The 9,630-nt window shown below is 40.7% G+C and overlaps 1 protein-coding gene across 1 annotated transcript in view; it reads right to left on the bottom strand.

Annotated features, from left to right (window-relative positions):
- The window catches only part of CCL25 (C-C motif chemokine ligand 25), a 26,160-nt gene that overhangs the window by 1,929 nt on the left and 14,601 nt on the right, over positions 1–9,630 (bottom strand). The window lies entirely within an intron of this gene.

Below are 9,630 nucleotides of genomic sequence, written 5' to 3'. Positions count from 1 at the left end.
GATAGATAGATAGATAGATAGATAGATAGATAGATAGATAGATAGATAGATAGATGATAGATAGATAGACAGACAGAAAGATAGAGAGATAGTATATGGGATAGATATGTGAATAAATAAATGGATAAATGAATGAATAGATAAATAGATAAATGGAAGGAACATTGGAGATTATCTTGCCCAACCCCCTACCATGGCACAGTAGAATAAGCCCTGGCCCTACAATCTGAGACCCTGAGTTCAAATCCTGCTTCTGGTACTTACTGTCTGTGTGACATCAGACAGTAAGATGCAAGAAGTTATGTTTCCACAAATATAGAGGAAGTGGTACTAACAATAGAATTCAGAAGTTGTCACAGGGGCAGAAGGAGCAGTCTTGCTCAAGAATTATTTTTAACAAATGCCACTCAGAGACAGACAAAAACCTGATGACATTAGCAGTGGGCGTTAGAAGTGAAGAAAGTAATACACACGTTATAGCTTGGCTAAGGTGCACATGCTTAATGAGCCTCTGCTTATTAACTTCTCCTGGGGGGGAGGAAGATTGACACAATTTTAGGCACAATATTGTATGTAGAGGGAAGGACCTTGCATTTCGGGATAGGAATATGACAGCTTGCTCTCACTTCTGTAGGGTGTGTCTGCCTCTAGCAGCACACCTGCTTCTTGCAAGAACGCATAATAAATGAGCTTGCCCCATCTACCTCAGGAGTCTTTGTTTTTCCTATAGAAGTTATTCCTAACAATTTGGGGAATCATCTAGGATCTGAAGTATTGAAGGAGGAGAACAACCACCACCAAAGGATGGAGAGGTGCATCCCACTGAATTTACTGGCTTCATGGATGGTTGGTGAGTATCCTCCGTTCTGACTGCTCAGACCCAACACTTTGATTTGGAGCGAGGTGGAGTGACATAGGTGAGGAATAGGAGAAAAACCACAGCTACTACACAAAGTCTATGCACAAAGCAAGGTAAGAAAGGTTGGACTTCCAAGTACTACCTTGTTAGTAAGGGCATTATACCTAAAAGAACTATAGAGTAGGACTGGTACTCATAGATAGGTGGAATGGGGAATAAGGAAACTAAGGCACCTGGAGAAGGGGCAGGGATGAGGGCCCCTGGGAGCATACCTCCGAACAGTCCCTTGGGGAGGATGCTGGAGAATTGGAATGGATATACATGTACAAAGGATAAGAATAAAAAATAGATGATTAGGTTATGTTGTGTTATTTGGCCCAAGGAGAGCATTATGCCTCCAGCAGTGTTTTAGCCCAAGTATGGGGGCTGATGAGGATTGGATATGCCAAGCATTAAATATCTACATGAATGACAAGAAACCATTTAGTCAAGAGGAGAGTGATGATGCCTCTTGTTGGAAAGAGGAGGGGGATCCCTCAAAGGAGAAGGAAGTCAAAACATACCCCCTGAGGGAGATCGCTTTAAATGAAGGGGAAATTGGGTTTGTAAATGCCCCACTGACTGCCAGCTAGGTGAGAAAATTTGGATTAATAAGTATTGCCTTGTAGGCTTGAGTAAATATCAGAGTAGTCTGGGACTACTGGAGTGTGGAGAAGACCCACACAGGAGGTCTTGTCAAAACAGAGACAAGCACCAAGTTAGATATTTATAAGCAATCCTAGCGAAGGATGTAGGAGGGGAATAAGGCACCAAGGAAAAAAAGAGGGGAGAAGTCCTCTGAGAACATTCCTCCAGATAGTCCCTAGAGAGGATATGGAAGAAAAAGGATCAGCACAGGTGTATGATGGGGTTCTTTTAACCAGTCAAGATTACTTTAAAACTAGAGTTGTGTACACTTTGTCTTGTCAAGCTGTCTCTGTCTGTGTGTGTGTTTGTAAATGTTTCATGTTTGTGGTGAAAGTTTTTAAATGCAGCCAGAAGCCTTTGGAAGAGCTCCTCAGGGAAGCACAGAAGGTGTTTGTGAGAAGGGAGGAAGAAAGACAGAAACAGAAGGCCAAGCTTATGGTGGCCACTATACAAGAGGTAATGAAAAAGAAAGGGGAACAAGGGCCAAAGAAAGCCCCTTTTCAGGCAGGGACCCTAGGAAGGGAGTAAGCCAAGGGAAAACACCTCCCTGGATGTTATTTCTGTGGGAAGCCTGGACACTTCCGAAGAGAGTGTCCTGAGCTGAAAAGGGAAGAAAAAGTAGTCCCCCTGATGACATTTGAGGAAGAGGGAGGGGGTCAACAATTCTTGAAACAAGGAGACCACTCGGAACCCTTGATAAATTTGAAGGTGGGACCCTGGGAGGAGGATGTGGTTTTTCTGATAGATACCAAGGCTAACCCGATCCTCCCTCAATTTCAAACCTAGGGATATACAATTTTCAGGACAAAAACTAAAGGTATCAGGAGTCAAAGGGGAAGGATTCCTATTTCCAATTTTTGAAGCCATTAAGGTAAGGGGTGGTAAAAAAAAAAAGGGACAATAGCTCAGTTCCTATATATTCCAGAGACAGGAAGTAATCTGTTAGAAAGGGATCTGATAATTCAGTAAAATTTGCAAATTGAGACATGCAATCAAGAAATTGAGGTAAACATGGCCATGTTAACTGAAGAAGATGAGAATGGAATAGAAGAATCAGTATGGGTAAAGGAGGGAAATAAGGGAGGATTGAATATTGCACCAATCAAAATAAGCCTTAAGCAGGAGGAGAGATGGTAAGGATTAAACAATACCAGGTAGCTAGTGAAGGAAGGAGGGGATTGCAGCCAATCATTGATGGACTATCAGGGACGGGTTATTGGAACCTTGCATGTCCCCATACAACACTCCTGTATTACCTGTAAGGAAGACTGATGATTTCTACCAGTTGGTGCAAGACCTTAGGGCCATAAATAAAATTGTGGCTTCTAGACATCCTGTAGTCCCAAACCCATATACATTCATGGGGAGAATCCCTTATGAAGATAAGTGGTCTAGTGTAATTGATCTTAAAGATGCCTTCTGCACTTGTGCCCTCTCTAAGGAAAGCAGGGAACTTTTTTGCCTTTGAATGGGAAAATCCTTATAAAGAAAACAACAATAACAATGAGTCTGTCCTATCTCAAGGTTTTACAGAATCCCCTAACTTATTTGGGCAGGTTTTGGAGCAAGTGTTAGAAAAGTTTTCGATCCCTTATGGGATTACTTTGCTGAAGTATATAGATGACTTGTTGGTGTTGGGGCCAATAAGATAGCTAGGGCTGAGGGAAAAAAAGGAAAGCTATTTGTAAAGGGAGTGGGTGGGGGTGGGGTGTTCCCAGGAGAATTCGTGTGCTCTAAATTTCCTATCCTTGGATGTTTGTTCTGGGTGACTTTATGCCAGCTTCAAGGGGTTTAAAATCGTGCGAAAATTTGATTCTGTTTTGGGTAGAAAAATTGAAAATGAAAATTTTGTAGCTTGATTTGAAAACCAATGAAGTTATAAAAGGTTAGAAGACCATCCACCTCTCAGGATAAACCTGTAGAAAGGCTTTATTAAATCTGACCTTGCATAAATTTTGGCTATGGTAAAGATTGGGTATTGTGATTGGAGATTGTTATAAAAAAATCTTAAAATGTTTTCCTGGATTGTTCAGTTAATTATTGGAACTCTAGAGGCTTTCTGCCTTAGGGGAAAACTGACTAGAGCCCTGTTAGAATTGATTCAAATTCCTGACTTGAGGGACTAACTCTCTGGAGGGTGAAATGCCTAGGGTAGTTGTTTTTTGTTTTTTTAATCTGATAAGCCTCCAAAAGGGAGACAAGGCTTTTTTGATCTCTTAAGGAAGTAGGGGAAAAAAAAAGGAGGGGGGGGAGAATTATTCAGAGCAGGAATTGTCACCAGGTATCTTTTTAAGGGAATATATGAAGTTGTGGAGAATATTTCCTTTTAAAGGGCCAAGAGTATTGAATTTAAAACAAAAAATGTTTTTAAATGTTTATCATTAGCAATTATAAATCCAGATTTGATTTGATTTAAGTTTGTTTACCTCAGTTTACTGCTCTCTAAAGGGAAAAATAATAATGGGTTGTTTCAAGTTCCAAGTATATTATAAGGTGTATGGAATAGTTATGAGTGGGATGCCCCTATGAAGACTTCTCAGTGTAATTAAGGTTTGGGATAAGACTATCCTGAATTTGGAGATAAGTTCAGGAGACAGTATAGGATAAGTATAGATTTCTATAGTTCCCTTGTTCTCACAGTCTGACATCAGTAGTTAAAGACTGCCAAGTCTGAAACCCACCCCTGTACCCCCACATTCAGTCATGGTGACCTTCCCACAGCAGCGTTTAGCTTGATCACACATACTAAATTGTTCATTTTTGCAGCGAACTAAGGTGATGGATATGTATATTGTTTCTTTGTTCTCTGTCTCTGGGAATAGATTTTCGATCTTAGATTGTAAGCCAAATATTGGATAGTTGGTGGGAGGGGGAATTTTCACCATTAGGGCTATTTAATCTGGCTTTCTGCTTCTGTAATTTGTCTTCCTCCATCAGAAATCATGCTGGTGAGAGGAACACCCAATTCTTGAGAATTGAAATAAACTTTCTGTTCCTACCTTGAGATACCTCTGAGTTTTTTTAAGGTCACTATCCCACACAGTTACATTCCTAAATTGTGCAATTTGATAAGTAATTGTATCACCTATTATGTTAGAAAAGCAATTTCCCTTATAATCTAGAATGTTGTTAGATCAATAATTGTAATGAAGCAGAAGACATACACTACCTTAAAAGCTAAAAGCTTTTTAAAGAAATGAATTTTAATTAAGAGTTGTTTTTCCAGCTCTTTGTGAGGCCCCTCCTGAACTTGAGGGCGTTGTAGAGTCTCTTTCCCTTGTCTTGGGATACCATAAAACATCCCCCCTATCTTGGACCATAAAACTTCCTTGTCTCCCTTATCCTGAGTCATAAAATTTCCCATCTTCCTTATCCTGAGTCCCCTATCCTGCCATCCATCTTCCTCATCCTGTGTCATGACAACCCCTCCCCTTATCTGGTAAGATAAAACAGACCCCCTATCCCTCTGTAAGTTGCTAGTTCTCTTTCCAGAGCTAGCCCGCTGCTTTTGGGTCAATGAAGCTCCCAATGGTTACAGAAAAGGTCTAAGTGAATTCTTTCACACCTGAACCAGCTCTCCCAACTCTAAACCTCAACAATACTGTCAGAGAAAGAAAAAAAAATTGAATGGGTTAAGAAGCTGTTAGGTCATTCTATCTGACTATGAGTTGTGAACTGTAATTTGGGAAACATGAACTTCCAAGTTTTGTCTATATTTAAAGGAAAGTTTCAGCTGAAATTATTTGGTTCTCACTTATGAAAGTTATTTGGAGTTATTGTTTAAATCAAGTATTTGTAAAAGTATTTTGTGAAAAGAAACTTGTGCAAAAAATTGTGCAAAAAAAGGAATTTTGTAGCAATTAGGAAATTGTAAGCTATTTTCAAGAAAGGGAAATACTTTTATGAAGAAATGTTTTTCGAAATCTTTGGTGTGATTTTTTTTTTTTTGGAGGGCCTACTAACTTTCTATTTGCACGCTAATTTTGTTGCAAGTAATAATTTGATATTGATGACAATTATGTCCAAATCTATTGTGAATTTTAAGTTTGTTTTCCCAGGTTTGTTGAGTCCTTGAATTGGTCTTAATGGGTGCTTTCTGAGAAACAGAGTCAAGATCAGCAACTCAATGGGAGCAGCATCAGAGGGAGTTATTAATGCTAAAGTAATTATTGTAATGAGTTGTAAGTAGGGAAGATTTTGCATTTTGATCTGAATTCCTTCCATGGCCTAGCAAGGGTTAGAATTAAGTTTTTAACTTCTCACATGTACAAGATCCGATCCCTGAAAGTATCTATCTCATTCTTTCAGATTAATTTTGGTTAGAGAAGGATAAATAAGCTTGAGAAACAGAGAGGCACATCTATTAGAGTAGCAACTTATGATTTTAATGGAAATTTGATTTTACTCAGGATGTTATGAGGAACTCGAACATGAGTAGGAAGGCATGCAAACTACTTAGGGCTCACTTTGGAGACGTTCCCTAATTAATGTGAGATTATAGTCATACCTGAAACCCTGATGAGGGGAATTTGCTATCCAAGATCTTGGAAGCTGTTGATGAACTATTATTCTGAGTCTAACTCCATGGTTAACAAGGAATTGATTGAGCTACTGACCCATGATGCCAGCAACCCTGTGAGGGGTCTGTGAGCTGCATCTATAAACTGCAGAGGGGTGTTCTCATAGAAAGGTCCGGAGAATGACTTTTCAACATGGGGTGAGGTAGGATTCTCCTGACTCAATTTCCCTACTATGACACCTGGCAGACTTTAAGCCTGGCTCAATGCAGTTGGCCATTACATAACTTCTGCTTGGAATTGACATCAAGTTAGGGAAGTATTGTTCCCTTCAGTTTTTTGTCTCTTTCTTTTATGGCAAATTTCTATAATCAAAAAGGTATTGTAAGCACAATATTAAATCTCTTAAATAATAGATTGATGCTGGAACATCTGAGGTTATTGTGGTAAGAGGCAAGTATAAGATTGGGCTATTTGGCCTAGAATTTTAGAATTAAGTATTCCTATATAAGTTAGGGTCCTTTAATTTCTCATGATGTGTTGGGGATAATTAGGCCAGGAGTTTGTGAAAATAGGATATTATTCTGTTACTTAGTTAGTATCAAAGTTATCTCAGTTTGTTACAATTAGTTAATGTTAAAAGAAGAATGGTTTGTGGCCTATTTCGTAAATGCTTTAAAAGAAGCATCCACTTTAATTGAGGGTTATTTATTTGTACGTGACCAGAAGTTGGGATTGTTTTATTACTTGATATGTACTGTTTTTAAATTGATTATATATATATTGGAGTCTGTTATTAATTCCTTAGAGGAATCCCATCCACCTGATGGGGGAATGTGAATAAGAAAAAAAATGTCATCAATGCAAGTTATAAAACTAGAAGTAGTGCAAAGTGTAAGACTAGGTTCTAATTTTTCTATTACTTTCCTAATTTGAGTTTCTTAAATATGATTGGCCATGGTTCCAATTAATGATCTTATGATTATGGGAGACATAAGGGTTGAGTTAACTTTCATTATTTGCCCTGGTTATTGGCAAGGTAATTTAAAAATTGTGTTAAGCTCAATCTTGTAGGAGAGTGGACACAAGAAAGAGGATCTCTACAAGAAGACCGTCTGCTGGACACTGCTTGAACAGCACTTAGACCAGAAAACTTCACCAGAGATGTTCAGAACACCAGACAGCTGTATGAGAAGACACTTCTGAAGCCTTAAATGAACAATTTATCATTACTTTTGGGTCTCTGTATCTGTACTTACTAAGGGGACTGCCCCCTTTTGATTTGTACCAGAACAGTGAAGAAGATGCACATAGTTAACAGGAGGGAGAGGAACCCAAATGATGGTCTTAAGAAAGAAGCCAATCCCCTAGGAAGATGTAGGGGAGAAAGAATGTCTGAAACTATGAAGGGATTTTGAAGATAGCCTTTGAGGGGGATAGAAGTCTTTTGGAAATGTAATCTTTAGGAAAAAGAAAGGGATTGTAAAGTATAAGAAGTCATGTTTCCACAGATATAGAGGAAGCAGTACTAACAAAAGAATTCAGAAGTTGTCACGGGGCAGAAGGAGCAGTCTTGCTTAAGAATTATTTTGAACAAATGCAGAGACAGACAAAAACCTGCTGACTTTAGCAGTAGGGGTTAGAAGTGAAGAAAGTAATACAAAAGTTATAGTTTGGCTAAAATGCACATGCTTAATGAGCCTGTGCATATTAACTTCTCCTCCCTGGGGGGAGGATTAACACAATTTTAGGCACAATGTTGTATGTAGCAGGAGGGACCTTGCATTTTGGGACAGGAATGTGACAGCTTGCTCTCGCTTCCATAGGGTGTGTCTGCCTCTAGCAGCACACCTGCTTCTTGCAAGAACGCATAATAAATGAGCTTCCCTCCTCTACCTCGGGAGTCTGTTTTTCCTATAGAAGTTATTCCTAACAAGACAAGCCAATTAAACCCTCTAAGCCTCAGTTTCTTCAGGGAGCGTTCAGCTAGAAGTCCTCTGTGATCCTTCGCAACTCTTGTTCCCATGATGCTATGAAACAGTCTCTGGAAGTGATTTGCCTAAAGCTCACCCTAGCCGGGCTTTGGGCATGGGGTTTGTGGCTCATATTTATCACAGAAGTTCCCTTTCCTATGCATTTTACAGACACTTTCCCACAACACCCCTGGGAGGTGGATTTTCCTCATCTTATAGATGAGGAAGCCAAGGCCCAAAGAGGTAAGCTGATCGAGCCAAGTTTACCCATGGGGTTAGTGGGGGGCCCTGCTCTCAGGCCTCCTACTTTTCAGGCCAGAGCACCTTCTATAACCTCCTGCCCAGACCATTGCAACCGCCTCCTGGAGGGTCTTCCTGCCTCAAGTTTCTCTCCCCACTCCTCCTCCCCTCAGCTGCCAAATTAATCTTCCTAAAGCACACACCTGGTGATTATCCACGTAGTCAATAAACACCATGGCTTCCTTATCCCATGCAGGATCAAAATCCAAATAAAGTCTGCTTGGTGTTCAGAGCCCTTCATAACCCTGCCTCCTCCTACCTTTTGCCTCTTCACCCTTTACACCCTCCCCCCTGTGCTCTGATCCAATGACTGGCCTCTTGGCTGATCCTCTCACAAGACCCTCCAACTCCAGGCCATGCCCTAAACCAGGAGTACTCTCTCTCCTACTGGCTTCCTTCAAGTCTTATCTAAAATCCCATCTTCCGTAGGAAACCTTTCCAGATCCTCCACGGTGCTGGTGCCCTCCCTTTGTGGATTATCTCCATCTCTGCAGTATACAGCTTATCTGTCCATATTTGTTTACATGTTGTCTCTGTCATAAGACTATGTGCTCCTCCAGGGTAGGAACTGTCTTTTGCCTTTCTTTGTATCCCCAGCGCTTAGCACAGGCCTGGCATGTTGCACGAACTTAAAGCATGCTTACTCACTGATTGACTGACCCACACACCACACTCCTAGTTTTACAGATAGTAAAAAACAATTAAGGCCAGAGAGGAGGAAGGTGACTTTCCTGAGGTCACCCAGTGAGTTTGCAGTAGGCCAAGACTAGAATCCCGGTTTTGAGTTCCTAAAGAGTAGGGTTTATGTGTGTTGTTTCAACAAACACTTATGAATGTTCACCTCTCTCTTTCCCCCCCCATGTCTCTCTCTGTCTCTCTCTGTCTCTTTCTCTCTCTATCTCTCTCTCTCTCTGTCTCTCTCTCTCTCTCCCCCCATGTCTCTCTCTGTCTCCGTCTCTCTCTTCTTCTCTCTGTCTCTCTGTCTCTTTTTCTCTCTGTCTCTGTCTCTCTCTCTCTGTCTCTCTCTCTCTCCCTCTCTCTCTGTCTCTTCTTCTCTCTGTCTCTCTCTCTGTCTCTCTCTCCCTCCCTCTCTCCCTCTCTCCCTCTCTCTCTCTGTCTCTCTGTCTCTCTCTGTCTCTCTCTTCTTCTCTCTGTCTCTTTCTCTCTCTGTCTCTCTCTCTGTCTCTCTCTCTCTGTCTCTCTCTTCTCTCTGTCTCTCTCTCTTTCTCTCTCTGTCTCTATATCTCTCTCTGTCTCTCTCTGTCTCTGTCTCTCTCTTCTCTCTGTCTCTCCC

The sequence above is a fragment of the Vombatus ursinus genome, unplaced genomic scaffold (genome assembly GCF_900497805.2).
Source record: "Vombatus ursinus unplaced genomic scaffold, bare-nosed wombat genome assembly UNPS02014935.1, whole genome shotgun sequence".
In the NCBI taxonomy this organism is placed as follows: Eukaryota; Metazoa; Chordata; class Mammalia; order Diprotodontia; family Vombatidae; genus Vombatus; species Vombatus ursinus.
Note: the sequence above shows the minus strand (reverse complement) of the source record. Positions and strands in the feature narration are given on the sequence as shown.